Genomic DNA, 15,611 nt, shown 5'->3' on the forward strand with positions numbered 1-15,611 from the left:
ATGACAGGAAGCCGGCGGCCCGAGCGCGTTTTTTTTTAGGTTTCCCACTTCAATCAGCCTCATTTCACAACCAGTTAATGTGCACTGACATTTAGAAATAACAGGAGCTTGGAAAGCCTGACCAATGTTTTCGGCGGCATGGTGCTCTGGTGCTGTGCGCCACAAATAATGCACCACGCATGCAACGGAGCCGAGTGTAATTTCACATTTATGGTTTTAACTCAAGGATAACGAACATCACGACGCATGGCTCATAAAGTTTAGAAAGGGCAATGAACCGAAGTCCCGCGCATGTGTTTGCAGCAAGCACTTCCGAGAAGACGACTTTGTCTGCGAACTAAAAACGCAAATGTTAATTTGGTGAGCAACAGTGAGTTCACAAGTGACAACTCCACCTTCCAGTGAAGACGCCCACACTAGCGACCCTCCCCAGGCCTCGAAGTCTTTTCAAAAATTGCTTCAGGAACGTCATATAATCATCGCCCATCCTACTCACACTGATCTGGGAACACGGCGTTGGGTACCGATCCACAGAGAAAATTGAGGAGGGGGGAACGTACTTTGATAAAAAAAAAAGCAGTCTGTGAACGAGTTACTGGTTAGAAAAAAAATGCAAGAAAGAAGAAAAGCCTATGCTTAATTTTTTTTTTCAAATCGTCAGTTTGCCCCGGCATCTGCCCCTTAAAGCTCGCCGTGTTCTTGGAGGCTGACACGCCTGAGCTTCTAGATTGCAACCTTTCAGCAACAAAACTGTGGGCCGCGATTGCCTTTTCCGATTTTCCCTGCAGTCATTATGTGCGGAAGAATCAAGGTGTTATGGTTCGAACGGGGAGAAAACGAACATTTCAAGCGATGAGTTCAGTGGCAAAGCTAGTAGGAGGTTTGAGATGTTCAACCCCTCACCACCCCGAAATTATTACAATTTGTATGTGTCTGTATACGCGCACCCATACAAACACACGCAAGAACATAGATAAAGAGAGGTCAGACCCCCAGAAAAAAGTTTATGGCTACGCCCCTGGGTAAGTTCATGGTTAAAATCGTGCTTAAGTGTATAGGGGTTCTACTTTTTGCCACAAGCATGAACACAAGCCGCGCGTGCGAACCTGTCCCTCGTTTGGATCACACCGCGCACTGGAGGAGTGTAGTTACTCGCTACTAGTGCTACGCAGCAGCCCTAACAGTCAGAGCTGTGACCCCCTAGCTATCCCGCGGTTCGCGTGAGTTGCGACCGCGGCGGGTTTCAGACCAGTGGGGACAGAGACAAGTCTTTCAACTGAAGGTGTTTATTCACCTCAGATGCCAATTGCAACAATAGATAGCAAGCACATCAAGTTAACACCTCAGAGGGCGGAGTGTTCCGCACTACTGGGGGAAACAACAACAAAATAGCAAGCGCACATCGAGGGAATGATAAAGGCTCATCTCACCTCGCGTGGCTGCTTTTGCACTCCGGTCCGGGGCGGTGGTTCGCACTCCATGGCCGGAGCGCTGCAGGGGTTGATGGCGGCGGTGGTGCTCACGGCTTGGGTCCGATGTGGTCAATCACACCGCCCAAGACCGAAGACCCCGGGGGCCCCCAAGGAAGCGCGCGCGTTCCTCGGGGTCTGGAGAGGAGTCTCTCCAGAAAAGGGCAAGGAGGGAAAACGGGGCATCTCGACTTCGGCCAGGGAGCAGGGCGCGAAAGGCTGCGGGAGCGGCACAATGCCCTCTCCCACGCAACCCCTCTCGCCACTGCGCGTACAAACGTAGCACGAAGCAGAGGTGCCGCCGCGTTGAAGACAATGGGTTGCGTGTGCAACCCCACATCCTCCCCTCCTTAATTGAACCCTTTAGCCAAAAAAAAAAAAAGAGGACCGCCATCACCATGGGGTTTCTAAGAGGGGGGCTAGCGACTCCACCAGAAACACGGCGACGTCCGTGTCGATGAGGGAGCCGCACGGAGACGCAGATCACAGCACCGTTATCGCTGAGTGATGACACTGGGGAGGCATGACAGCTGATGGGGGCGCGACAGGAAACCAGGCAGCTCGGACCGTGCACGCTTTTGCTTGCCTCTGGCGTCGATCGCTGGCTCGCACTTGCGGGCCCGTGCTGTTGAAAGGGGGGGGGGCACCCGGCTTTGGGCTCGATTCTGGTGGCCGTCCCGATGTTAGATGTCCGCTTGTGGTGGAATGGTTCTTTCTTTTTCTGTTGAAGATTTCTCCGTGCCGCGCGCCTCCGCTGCTCTGGAACTATCGGCACGCAAAGCAGCAAAGAAGGCGCCGACCCGTCCTCAGCGGCTCGCCACTAGTTGCTCAGCAGGGGTCCGCTCTGCTCCTGCGGCCTCTCTTCATCTTTTCTTTTAAGGCGTTAGGAGTCGAAAGTCCCCCGACGCTTGCGGCTGGCCGGCTGCAACCCCCGTTCCGCGCAGCGGGATACCACGCTCGTACCGCGGGTGCACCCCGTAGTCCGGTCGCCGGGTCTGCAACTCTTCGCCGGGCTATGCAGTGGTTCCGCGAATTCTTCTGTGCACCGAGGCCATTCGGCACCGGAAGCTGTTTTGCTGTTTTTCTTTCGCCTTGACTCTGGCTGCTGCTGTAGGCTTTGGTGTCGCCGCTCTCTGCTCTAGGACGCTTGCGTTGACGGCTTGATGAAGTGCCAGGCAAAACGGTCGTTTCGGCTTGGCTGCTGTTGAAATGCTGCCGATGGGTGATCTGCGACTCGAACAATAAGTTAGCCCCTCTCTTACTCTCCGAAAAAGCAAGCGCGTGCTCGCTCTCGAAGGCTGCATGCTAGATATCAGAGGAGCGTCCCGTCCGATATCACGCATAATAAAGCCCCTACGAACCGGACAGAGTTATTTCTGCCGAGATCGCAAGTTGCAGCGTCGCACTGAGCTCGTACGTCAAGCCGTGCCTTCGGATGCCACTGCCTGCGGGCGCGGGGAAGCGTTTCCCTCGGGCCACTCGTTCTCTCTGTCATAGTAGGGTTTGAGATCACAGACATGCACCGGTCAGCCGATCGGTCTTAGCGTCAAGTCCGTCAGCTTGTACACGAGAGAAGAGACAGTCTCTCCTACCCGGTACGGTCCTATCCACTGCGGTGCCAGAGAACCTGAGAATTTCTTACTGGCATCGCTTAGGACATGATTGCGCTTCAACACCAGGTCGCCCACTTTTTACTGACGTCCTGATGAGAGCGGTCATACTGCGTTTTCTGCTCCGCACGAGCAGTGCTCAGGTTCCGTCGCGCTTTGCACAAAGCCTTCGTCACCTTCGCGCGCAGCCCAGCTGCATAATCAGCGCGTGCTGACGAAGCAACCAGTGCCATGCTGCATTCCGCTAGAGTATGTTCTAGGGCATTAGGCAGCTCCCTTCAAAGATTGAGGGTGGCGGGGGTAAAGCCAGTCGAGCGTGTTCACAGTAGCCCTGAGAGCAATTGTGCGTCCCCGCAATTTCAACGAGCATGTGCTTGATGTTGCGGTTCCCACGTTCAATGAGACTTGCCTGGGCACATTACATGGTCGTTCTCCTGCGCTTAATGCCGAAGGCTATGCAGGAGTGCACGAAGATTTCGACAGAGAATCAGGACGAATTTTCCGTCATAACCTGCTTTGGATATTCGAATCACGTGAACACCTCGATGAGCTTATGCACGAGTGTGCGTGCCAACGTGCGGGAAATCACCGCTTTGAAGGACTCATGTGTATCCTTCTCCGCGGGGATTTATCTTAGCAAGGAGTGGTCAGTTCTCAGCGGGCAGGAATCGAAAGTAGGAGGAAACGCGCTCACAGCGTTACTAGCTGCTTCAGAGCGCCGCGCACTAACAGCAATAACAGCTGCGTCAACGTGCGCCGCGGCCGCGCCGCCGGGCTCCCGGAGCCCATCAAAGACTTACAGAAGTATTTACAAAAGAGATCCTGCCGCTGTGCCTCTGACGACTCCCTTCGGCTAAGCAAGCTTTCCACTAAACTGACGCAGTCCTACGAAGGTGGGTCGTCCGCCCTTCGTTTCGGACCGTCGCCGTCGAGCATTGTAGCAGTTACTCTGCTCTCAGGCTGAGTTTCAAATTATCAGAATGAGTAGTAATGTTACCCCTCCTGATAACATTGAGCGTCGCAGCAGTTACGTCGCTATCAGGCTCGACGTCGGGCAAGGTGATTTGAGTAGTAATGCTACTCTTCTCACAGACAACGAGCGTACGCGAAAGTGCGTCCGCTACATGCTGTTCGTTCTCCCTCTGCAGCGAACGGTAAGTCGTATCCAGGGGCGTAGCCAGAAATTTTTTTCGGGGGGGGGGGGGTTCAACCATACTTTATGTATGTTTGTGCGTGTGTTTGTGTGCGTGTATATATAGGCAAGCAAAATCGAAAAATTTCGGGGGGGTTTGAACCCCCCCAACCCCCCTCCCCTGGCTACGCCCCTGGTCGTATCGCTGCAAGAGGGGTGCCCATCGCGCTAGCCAGCCGCTCATACCCCTGCTCTGTGCTACTTCTACTCCCTTTGGCTAAAGTTCGCCTCAGGAATCGAATGTGCAGTAGCCGTTACCGCACCTTCGAACTGTTGCTTATTGGCAGCATCCGTGACAGCAATTGCAACGGCTGTAAGTCAGCCCTGTCTGCTGCCATGGTTGTTCGTGTAGTGGCAGTCACTCACACAAACTGACTCGCTCTGTCGTACCACTGGCCCCACGTTGGGCACCAAATATAGGGGTTCTACTTTTTGCCACAAGCATGAACACAAGCCGCGTGTGCGAACCTGTCCCTCGTTTGGATCACACCGCGCACTAGAGGAGTGTAGTTACTCCCTACTAGTGCTACGCAGCAGCCCTCAGTCAGAGCTGTGACCCCCTATCCCGCGGTTCGCGTGAGTTGCGACCGCGGCGGGTTTCAGACCAGTGGGGACAGAGACAAGTCTTTCAACTGAAGGTGTTTATTCACCTCAGATGCCAATTGCAACAATAGATAGCAAGCACATCAAGTTAACACCTCAGAGGCGGAGTGTTCCGCACTACTGGGGGAAACAACAACAAAATAGCTAGCGCATGTCGAGGGAATGATAAAGGCTCATCTCACCTCGCGTGGCTGCTTTTGCACTCCGGTCCGGGGCGGTGGTTCGCACTCCATGGCCGGAGCGCTGCAGGGGTTGATGGCGGCGGTGGTGCGCACGGCTTGGGTCCGATGTGGTCAATCACACCCTTCAGCGACAAGACCGTGGGCCGCGCTTTTGCCTATCTGATTTTCCCTGCGGTCATTATGTGTGGAGGAGCGAAGGTGGTATGGGCCGAACAGGAAGAAAACGAACATTTCAAGCGACAACTTCAATGGTGAAGGCAGAAGGAGGTTTAAAGGAATTCAACCTCCCTCCCCCTCCCCGCCCCCACTACCACCGCCCCAAAATTATTGCATTTTGTATGTGTATTGTACGCGCGCGCATACAAACACGCGAAAGAACAGCGATAAAGGGAGGTAAGAGCCCCCAGAAAAAGGTTTCTGGATAGGTTCATGGTTAAAATCGTGCTCACGTGGGTTTACACTGACCTCTTATCATTGATTGCTTTTAATAGGCTTGGCTAGGAGCAAGGAAAAACGGAGAGAACGAGAGGCATATTCCTAGAGTCGTGGCGCTTAGACGTGCTCCTGCAAGAGCTGCAGAATAGAGTACCGGCCTTTACCTCCTCGAGAACCACTACAGGACAGATGATACGTTGAACCAGACGAAAACAGGCAGTGGTTTTTACGTAGAAAAATCACCGACAAATAGAGTCAGATTCACAGGCTTCCAGAAGATTTTGTTTCGTTTGTTGAAGGAAGAGAGCACACTAGCTAGTCAAAAGGGGTCTCTAGCCACACGGTTGGTACCAGGAGAAAAAAAGGCGAGAGGGGAGAGGAGCAGCTTTGAGTGTGGGGGCATGCCCCCACTGGTTTTGAACCTGTGGGGGCGATGGCCCCCACTGCCCCCCCGGTTCCGGAGTCCCTGATTACGCGCTTTCGTAGGCTGCGACGAGCGCGCGCCAAATGCAGACGCTCTCCAGAGCTTCAGTACAAAGTGACTACAGCGCCGCCGCTACGGTCGCCCGTCGGAGCATCACCCGAGATGCGGCGCGGCCGCTTCGTTCGTTCCACTGCCCCCTTCTAGTACACTGTAACGCAATTTTATCACACCCTACACAATGCGCAACACATGTCGTAATAAGTACAAAAAGTGCGTACACTACATGCACTATGTTTTGCCTTATGTTCCGATAAATTAACCTTACGTGTCAAGACATGCGAATTGTAGCGCGACAGATAACTTAGCGATCTGCTCGCCGATAGCAAGAAATAAAGTAGGCACTGCGTGTCCACGAAGGAAGCCGGGCAGCAGGAATACTGATCTATGAAAATCCAGCAAGCACACTACTCCGAACCGTTGCCCCGGTGTCTTATCTAGAAGAGAGGGCTCGCCAGGCATACGCGTGAAATGTTAACCGCGTCGTGCCGTTGCCCGTTGAAAACCGCAGCCAACACGTTCACCAACAATGAAACGCACCTCGCAATTTCGCGAACACCAAAATCAAAATCTAACCACAATATTTCACAGAACGCATGCAAGTGGGAAAAACCGGAACACGTGAGGGGGCGTGTCGTTGCAGACGAGTTTACGATCGCGCCTTTCGATGCACCGCAAGGGCTGCACTGAATAAAAATGACGTGCGCCTCTCTTCAGGGGGCGCTAAGAAAAAGGTTTTTCGTAATAATTAAACACTATCCTACATTCTTAGCACATTGCACCTACATCATATTGTTCAGGAAATAAATGTAATTTGTAAAACAAAGATTGCTTCGCCCTTGAATAAAACTTGGTTTTTCGGTATTAGTGTTTGTTCCCTCCAAACATAGTCGCGCTTCAATCGCAGCACCCCTTGCTGGTGTCGTTGGCAATAGGTTCTGAACCGCTTTTCGCCCGAAGCTTCGCGACCTATTTGGATCGACCTTGCCGTCGTCGTCGGCTTCCATGACAGAAAGAAGCACCGATGGCATGGCTAAAGCCTTCGCGTACCGTTTCTTCGGCATGCTTCGTGTAGTGTGCGTCCTTGAGGTTGCGAAGCAGCGTACTGCAGAACACGGACGGCGCTCGCACAGAACTTCTGCTAAACATACATGATCATGTCGTTAAGCTTGTTAACCGTCCTTCATTTCAATGTGTGTCCTGTTTTGGTTTCGATATTTGGGCCCTGATGGGCAATCAATTGGCGTTACTACTTGGTTCTGCGTGTCCAATTCATTGTGATGGATGCATTGCATGCTGACATGTACATAACATGTCCCATTACATGTTGAAGTAGTTCAACGCAGCAGAGCACCCATTAACATTACTAGTTCACATAAAAGCGTATGCTTTCCTCCCTGCCTTTTTCAAAATGAGGTACACTTACCAGAAGCTTGGAAGTTTATCATTTAGAAAACTCAATTCCCGAAACACGTTTTTTTTTTACATTTATATTGCGCTAAATTTAGTTTTAACGGCATCGAGCCGTGTTGTGAAGAATGAACAAATATCCACAAAGTGCCTCCTGTCTCTTCTCTTTTTTTTTTCACCGTAGCTGAATAAGAATGCACTCATACGCGAGCAAAATTAAGTTATAGGGTTTCTTGCGTCGTGTCAATTGTTATTGTTATTATTAGGTTTAAATACATAGAGAACACGAAGACACAGAGAGAGAGAGAGAGAAAGCGAGAAGAGAAAAGGCAGGGAGGTTAACCAGACGAAAGTCCGGTTTGCTACCCTGCGCTGGGGATAAGGAAATGGGGACTAGAAAGAGGAAGAGAGAGAGAAGGAGAGCACTGCACGTGCAAAGGAGTACAATCAGTCACTGAGGCTGGAGCTTCTCTGACCTACGTGACATCAGCGCTCTGACATTCCATTGGGGAATCGCAGCATTTGAAAGGGCCATGGGCGAGCTGTGGTGATTACTGAAGCGCTGAAAACACTGGATCGACAATCTCCAGGAAACAGAGAGGGTACAGGCTGACAACTGCCACCTAAAGGGGCACAACGCCTGCCTGCTCCTTGAACGGGTAGGGGGAACAGAGGAAATGAAGATAGGGGGGAAAGAAAGAAGAAAAAAAAAAACAAATAACACAGACGTAAACACAAATAAGCAGTGCTCGCTGCATAACGAATGCGGGACACTAAAAATTGTGTTCTAGTGTCTCGCATGACGGACTGTCTACACGTTCTTGATGGAATAATATCCCACGCACTGATACAGAGCCAACCTTTAGCTTATATAGGTGGGCTCTGTCACGACGAGGCAATCCACGACCACGAATACGGGGAGGGAACAATCCGCTTGCTACACGCTGGTCAGGGTGCTGCTTCAGAAGATGTCAGCGGATCAACAGACGAGCGAATTTCATGCCTGTTGTCAAACAGGCATGAAATTTCTTGGCAGTCACATTCGTTGTGGGCACAACTTGAAGCTAGGTGATCGGCGTCTTCGTTGTCATCAATACCCGCATGCGTAGGTATCCAGTGGCAAATGAGGGACAACCCCACGAGAAATAACACACGATCGCGTTATAAAGCACGCCAAAGGGGGCGACGCTGTGTACACGCTCCCGGATTAATGTTGATCACCACTTCGTCCACCGTAAAACGAACGGTAACTGATTTGCTCCGTCGCGCGGTAGAAAACACCGCAGGACAGCGAATGCAAAAACTTACCTTGGCGTGGGTTGACACCGGCGCGAAGCGCGCATGGCCTATGGCTGCCGATCAAGCTAGGGGCAAATGGAGCTAGGGGCGTCCTTCTCCTCAGTACCCAGGCCAGTGGCCGTCTTCAGGGAGAAAACATGGTTGATCCCTCCGTCATAGGAATCGGAATAACACGAAAGTAAAACGTGCCCTTATAGAAGTAACTGAATGTTTACTGTACATTGATATGAGAGTTTGCACAATGTATATTGCTTTGATGCTTGGTGACACATCTCCATGCCGACGACTAAAGGCTGGTTCACACCGGCGACTAGCAACGGTCGCGCGACTAAGTTAGTCGCAAAGCGACTGGTCGCAAACGGTCGCAAATGGCCGTTTTGGTCGCAAAGCGACTGCTTTGGCTCAGTCGCTCGCTGCTCGATTTTTCAGTCGCGCGACTGCAGTCGCAAACCTATGAACCAATCAGATGCGCAGGAACACGACGTCACCCTATTTTACGGGGCAACGGCAATGAAAGCTGCATACGAGCAGACGTGAATTCTATATGGCGACTGTTATAAGTCGCACGCAGGTGTGAACATCGGTCGCTTTGAGTCGCTTTTTGACTTCCAGTCGCAAACGGTCGCGCGACCATTGCTAGTCGCCGGTGTGAATGAGCCTTAACACCCATGTTCAATGATTAAACAAAACGTTGTGGTAGCTGTAGTAGTTAGCGGTGAAAGTGTAATCAGAGAACGAGCTGTGATTGCCAGAAGACGTCGCATATTGGACGCAGAACTTGGCCGCCACCCTGCGGCATGTTAAATTGTGATCGAACACCACGGCCGCACTAGAGGGAAACGCAAAGCGCGTCGTGCCGCCCCGGTAGCCCAGCCGTAGTTTTTCTCGGGGCGAGCGCGTAGGCGGGGAACGCGGTGAGGCAGGCGCGCGTCGCAGATCTATTTTTGGTTTGATTAGCGTGACGCTATGAGCGAGGCCGACGCTCTTACGTCGCTGTGTGTTAAGGCATTGACAAAATTGCACTTCTATTGAAAACGCGTCGAACGGGACAAACCAGAAACGCGTTGCAGGTACTAATCGCGGAAGCCACAGTAATGATGAATTACTTTACTTTGCCGCTCCCAGAGCAACATCACCCCGCCGACCGAGAGAGTAGTAGATATAAAAGGCGTGTTTGTAAAACCTCTAGGGTCTGTGACTGTGGCGCAGTGGATAGCGTGCCCGGCGTCTGCTGTTGCTGACCGAGCGGTGGTGGGTTCGATGCCCGTTGACGGAATTTTTTTCTTTGCCATCTGGTAGTGTACATTTTTTCGACGTCATTTCCGTGACGGAAATACGTCACTGAAGTCTTGGTGGACCCCGGCATAAAACACCTTCGTGTTAAAAAGTGCCTAAAACGGGCGTTTCAGGCTCTACCGAATGGCGGCGCTGCGGTCGCTCCCTGTAGCGGCCACGAAAACAACTGTCGCTATCGATACACGCTCTGTCGGGTGCGCCAATGGGGTGCGCTAAGGGACTTTAAGAATGCCTCGATGCGCGCGCCCCCGCTTACAGTGGTGTCAGCTTTTGAAAGGGCAGGTGCCGCCTCCTCGGCTTTGGCGGCAGCGTGGCCATTTTGAATCCCCCGCGCGGTCACTTGTGCGTGGCGCGCGTGCTGTTTTTAGGTCGGTGCTCGTTTCCATCCAGTTTTATGCGCTCGCTACCGTCACCATGGCCGGGTGTTGCGTGCCGCAGTGCACCAATCATTCCAGAAACGCTGGGAGCTGTATCGTTTTAGAAGTTACGAGGTTTCTTTGGACAGTAAAAATCAAACGTGACAAGCGGCATCCAAAGAAAACATTATGCACTTGCAGCGTAAGTTTTCGGCCGGTATTTTGAATGCACATGCAAGGATAATTTCTGCCGGTGTTAACCTTGCATAATAAATGGACACACTGATATCAGCTACATGCTTAAAATGCTTTGGTTCACGTGTGCATGAATCCTGCATTTTTCTTCGCAAATACTTGGTTGGTCCTGTATCTGCCTTTGATTCTTGCTTTCGCTATTTTTGTGATTTGAAATGTATCATGGAATATAATATGCGTGTTTGTCTGCAGATCAGATCCTTGTTTTTGCTTAATTATTTGTGAGAATTTACGTCCCAAGATCCCCGATATCATTATGAGAGGCGCCGTATATAGTGGAAGGCTCGCGAAATTTTGACCATCTGTTGTTCTTTAACGTACACCTAAATCTAAGTACGCGGGCCTCTGTCATTTCACCTCCATCGAAATGGGGCCGCTGCGGCTCGATCCCGCAACCTTCGGGTCACCAGTCAAGCACCATAAATAAAGCCACGGCGGGTTCTAGTTTTTTATATTCCTTTCCAGGGGCGTAGCCAAGGGAGGGGGGGGGGAGTTCAAACCCCCCGCCCCCCGAAAATTTTCAATTTTGCTTGCGTATATATACACGCACAATACAAACGCATGAACGTACATAAAGTATGGTTGACCCCCCCCCCCCCCCCCCCCCCCCGAAAAATATTTCTGGCTACGCCCCTGTTCCTTTCAGTGTTTCAAGCACGCCTTCTGTGCTGGTCTGATGCCCGTGTATGTATGTGTGCAGTTAAAAGTTTATCCTTCCCTGTTTCTGTGTTTCAAGGTTGCATTTTCGTCCTGTCTTAAATCATTACGCAGTTCCTGTTTTTTAAACATTTACGATCACTATGAAGCGACTAGTGGCAATTATGTTTTATTGTGTAATTTGCGTGTTATTTGTGTAATTGCTTCTGTCAGCGCAGCATTAATGCGCACAGATAAATGGCCTGTACATTGGATATTAAAGGAGCACTGACATCAAATTTCAAAGTCGAGATGTGCCCTTCATTCGATTGCTCGGTATGCATTGGTCTCCTTGGCCAAATTTGAATGGCGTCCGTCGCGGGGAAGTAATTTTATTTCGAGGGCAAACAGCGTACGAAAGCTCAACGGAAGATTGATCACGCTGCGACATCGACACTAGTGCTACGTAACAGGATCCTGAGTGACGATACGCTAGTAACAATGACGTCGACGATCTGAGTGTACTTATTGTGCCGCCGACGCCAGGCAACGCTCTCACTCCCAGCCAGTGGCTCTCCTTGCTGTCCCGATCCGTGCCTGCGATTCATCGTGTCGTATCGACTGATTTGTCGTGTGATCCTCAGCGCGAGTGCGATCAATCGGAGCGACTACGTGGCAGCATGTCTGGGAACCACTGCGTAGTACGGACCTGCTCGTCGAGGCGCGGAAAAAGCGGAAAGTGCGTGGCGTTTCATTACACGTACGGTACAACACGACCACAAGCTATTGAAGTGAAGCAGCCTATAGATAAATATCATCGCTAACAAGTAACACGTATGTAGCGTTATTAGTGAATGTTAGTTCGTCCGTGGACTTCCTTGCGCTAGCGTAATACCGGGTATGTACCGGGTTACTGCAGCCGCATCCGTAAGAGGCCGGTTAGGTGGGGCCATCTGGCGGTGCAAAAAAGAACCTGGCAAGCACAGAATTGTTATTGTAGAAACCTATCGTATTCTATTTCTCCGCTGGTGTGCATTCGCTATGCCGATATTACATAGACCCCTTTGCGTATACCGGAATGCCGTGCACGCTAAAATTCTCTGATATAGCTAATTGAGACACACCAGCGAGTATGGCCCAAGCGTGCGTCCCCGGGCACCTCCTCGTTGCTGCTTGGAACAGCATCCATTTTTGAATCGCTGTTTTGCAAAGGGTCGAAGCGAAAATGATTCGCGAGGTCGCGTATCGCGGTGATTCTAAGTTCCAGAATGCCGTCTTCAACACTAGTCGATACTTTTGACGGCGATGCTGGTGACAAGGCATGACTGAACGTGCGCGCCTAGCAGACGAAATGTTAGCTGAGCAGCTGATCCCCACGTCACTCCTTTCTGTGGACAAGTGGTAAACTGGGGCGCGGTCTGGAATTGACCGCGAGGGAGCGCTGCCAGCGCTAAGAAATGGCGGGCTTGCAGGCCGTTTTGAATCGTGCTAGATACCGGTGATATAAATCAATAAAACAGATAGCTATTCGTCCCTCAGTTGCACTTTCGGTCGCGAATCGCTACTAGGGGGTAGATAACTACTCGTGGATACAAAAATCTTGACATGCGTAAATTTGATGTCAGTGCTCCTTTAACGCGCGCACACGCACACACACACAGTATTTTATTGCTTTGAGAAAGCATAATTTATTTATTTATTTATTAATAATGTAAGCCCTGAAGGCTCATACAGGAATGCGCGTACAAACAGTTCTCGCGCAACGTACTCTATACAAAGACGACGCATGAAAACAACAAGACGGGGAAGCATTGTATAGAGTAGACACGCTATGTCATTAAAAAAATTCAAGAAACAAAGTCAAGTTGCACAATGAGTACTTCATGGAAAACCAGTTAATGAAATAAAAACTCACAGGCTCCCGTATGCGTTCGCTTAAGGCGGCTCGAAAGCGAAAGCCATCTTCTAAGTTTTTTGCGCACCTAGCGCGGTTTTGCATTGCCTCCAAGATCGGAGGCACATCACCAGGCTTTGCACTGCCTCCGTGATCTGCCCACTTGTGACCAAGCTACGACGTCATGTGATAACGGCATCATATGACGTCACGCCAAAATTTGTGAAGCCATGATGACATCATCACGTGACGATATTTTGCATCCCTCGTCCTCGCGACGTGGTGGTACGCTGAAGCCGTAGACGCGGGACGCCGACGGTCAAATTTCGCGTTTGATGAGGCATTTAAGGCTTTCGCCTTAAAAAATATGTCCGCCACGGTGGTATAGTGGTGACGGAGCTCGGTTGCTGTCCCGAAAGTCACGGGTTCGATCCCGGCCGCGGCGGTCGCACTTAGGTGGAGGCGAATAGCTAAATGCCCGTACGTGTACTGTGCGATGTCAGTGCAGGTTAAATTACACCAGATAGTCGAAATTCATGGAGCCCTCCACTACGGCGTGCCTCCTAATCATGTCATGGTTCTGGCAAATATAACTCCAGATATTATTATAAAAGAGACAAATAAACGACACCGTGCATCTGCCGCACAAAGTGTAAAACAGTATTGGAAACACTCAATAATATGTGCATGCAATTGGGCATGCGAAATAACCTGCAGATAGAGAAAAAGAAACTGCAGATACAAAAAGAAGGAAAAACGCACTGATACTGCGCGCATCCAAAGTTTTACGGCATACTACTCAACAACGTATTCATCGTTTTGATAAGGTCTCAAGGTGCAACTCGAGTGCCGATACAGCAGCAGCTACAGATTGTGAGCAAGACATGTCAGCAATAATAATCATAAAGAAGCTATCATTTCATTTTAGCAGGATATTCGCACCATACTGCCCCTCGGCCCTTTATTCTGTGTACAATATGTATGATGCCATTTTTAATAAACGAGTAAATTGTTTGCAAACTTAGCAAAATAAGCCACCTTAATCGCGCTTAGGTAGCTTCGCAACACTAAATTGTGTGTGTTCAGCTAGATACATATACTGCTGCTGCTGACATGTATACAAATACTTTAAACGATTATTTGTGTATTGGGAATGCAGAGCTTATGAGAAAATTAAGTAAGGCCTTTGGCTTTGTCGTTTCCGGCTTAAGAAAGAGGATTCGTTTTCAACATAACAGAGTCTACGTCTACCTCTAGCGCATAACACATGCACAGGCCGTCAGCTTACATGAATTACATGCTTCCTTGATAAACATTTAGGCAACAACAGCAATAAAAGCTGCCCAAGCTTCAAAGAAGAAAGCTCACTAGCGTGCACTTATTTCCGGACGTATCCGCGCACCGCAAGCGCTTTGTGTAGCGCGTTTCGCATGCTGCCGAGCTGCGGCGGGATTCGCAATGGCGGCCGTCGTAGCAGACGACGCGCCTGTCCTCACCCTCAGCGGAGCGCGCGGGCATCAAGGCACCCTAACTGCACATAAAGTGCCTCTATCTTTCAAAAGTAGCGAAAGGTCTTGATCCAGCCGCCGCGTCCTGCGATAGGCCGGTTGGCGGCACGTGACCTTTTCGCCTACGCGCCCCGCCCAAAGGGTCCAGCGGCAGCAGCGCTGTGCCGGCGATAGGTACGGATCACTGCAGTGTTTTCAAGCATGTAGTTGGGCGATTTTAGCAAGTAGAGAGTACTTCACTCGGCTCTGTCGCATTGTTGTTGCAAACTAGAACCGTTTATGTACCTGAAGTTGAGTGGAGGCAGGAATTCTGCGTTTGAATTTAATGTTTCGTGCGTGACTTACTAGTATGTCGGGTCTCTATGCCTTCGGTTGCCTCACCGCGCGGAGGACGAAAAAAAAAAGCTTTTCTTTTTTTTTTCGTTCCTCGCGGTGACAAAAATATATGCTGATGGAAGGTATGGCTCAACAAAATCAGTCGCAAGAAATTTGTGCCCACAGAAAACACCCGGCTATACAAATTAAGTGATAATTGTTATAGTTTCAAACAAAAAGCACGCCGGGCCGGCGTGCTTTCGTTCGTGCATATGCATGAACACCATCTCAGCAACGCTATTATTGCTTCGGCGTTCTTTATGTTGTATATTTGTGCGCAGTAGTCAATGCAGTCACACCCCGTATCTCTAACATTAAGTAGCTCGGAACCCAATACAGCTGCATTTGCAGGGACAGTTGGGCGAGTTGGTTGAAGTTCATCTTTAAAAGGCGCGAAAAAAACCACAACGAACAGGTTTTTCCCTAGGTCTACTAAACCACTCCTCCAGTATGGATCAGCCCACTCGAGAATTGTAAAAAATGGCATAGCGCTTTCGTGTATTAAGTCTGCCCTCTCAAAATCATGTCCTCATTCTGTTAGTGCTAGCTTTTCTCTACAGATCAGCAGGCTAAAAGCAGCAGGGTTCCCTGATAACCTGTTGGGCTCTAC

Source organism: Rhipicephalus sanguineus, chromosome 10 (assembly GCF_013339695.2).
Source record: "Rhipicephalus sanguineus isolate Rsan-2018 chromosome 10, BIME_Rsan_1.4, whole genome shotgun sequence".
Classification (NCBI taxonomy): Eukaryota; Metazoa; Arthropoda; class Arachnida; order Ixodida; family Ixodidae; genus Rhipicephalus; species Rhipicephalus sanguineus.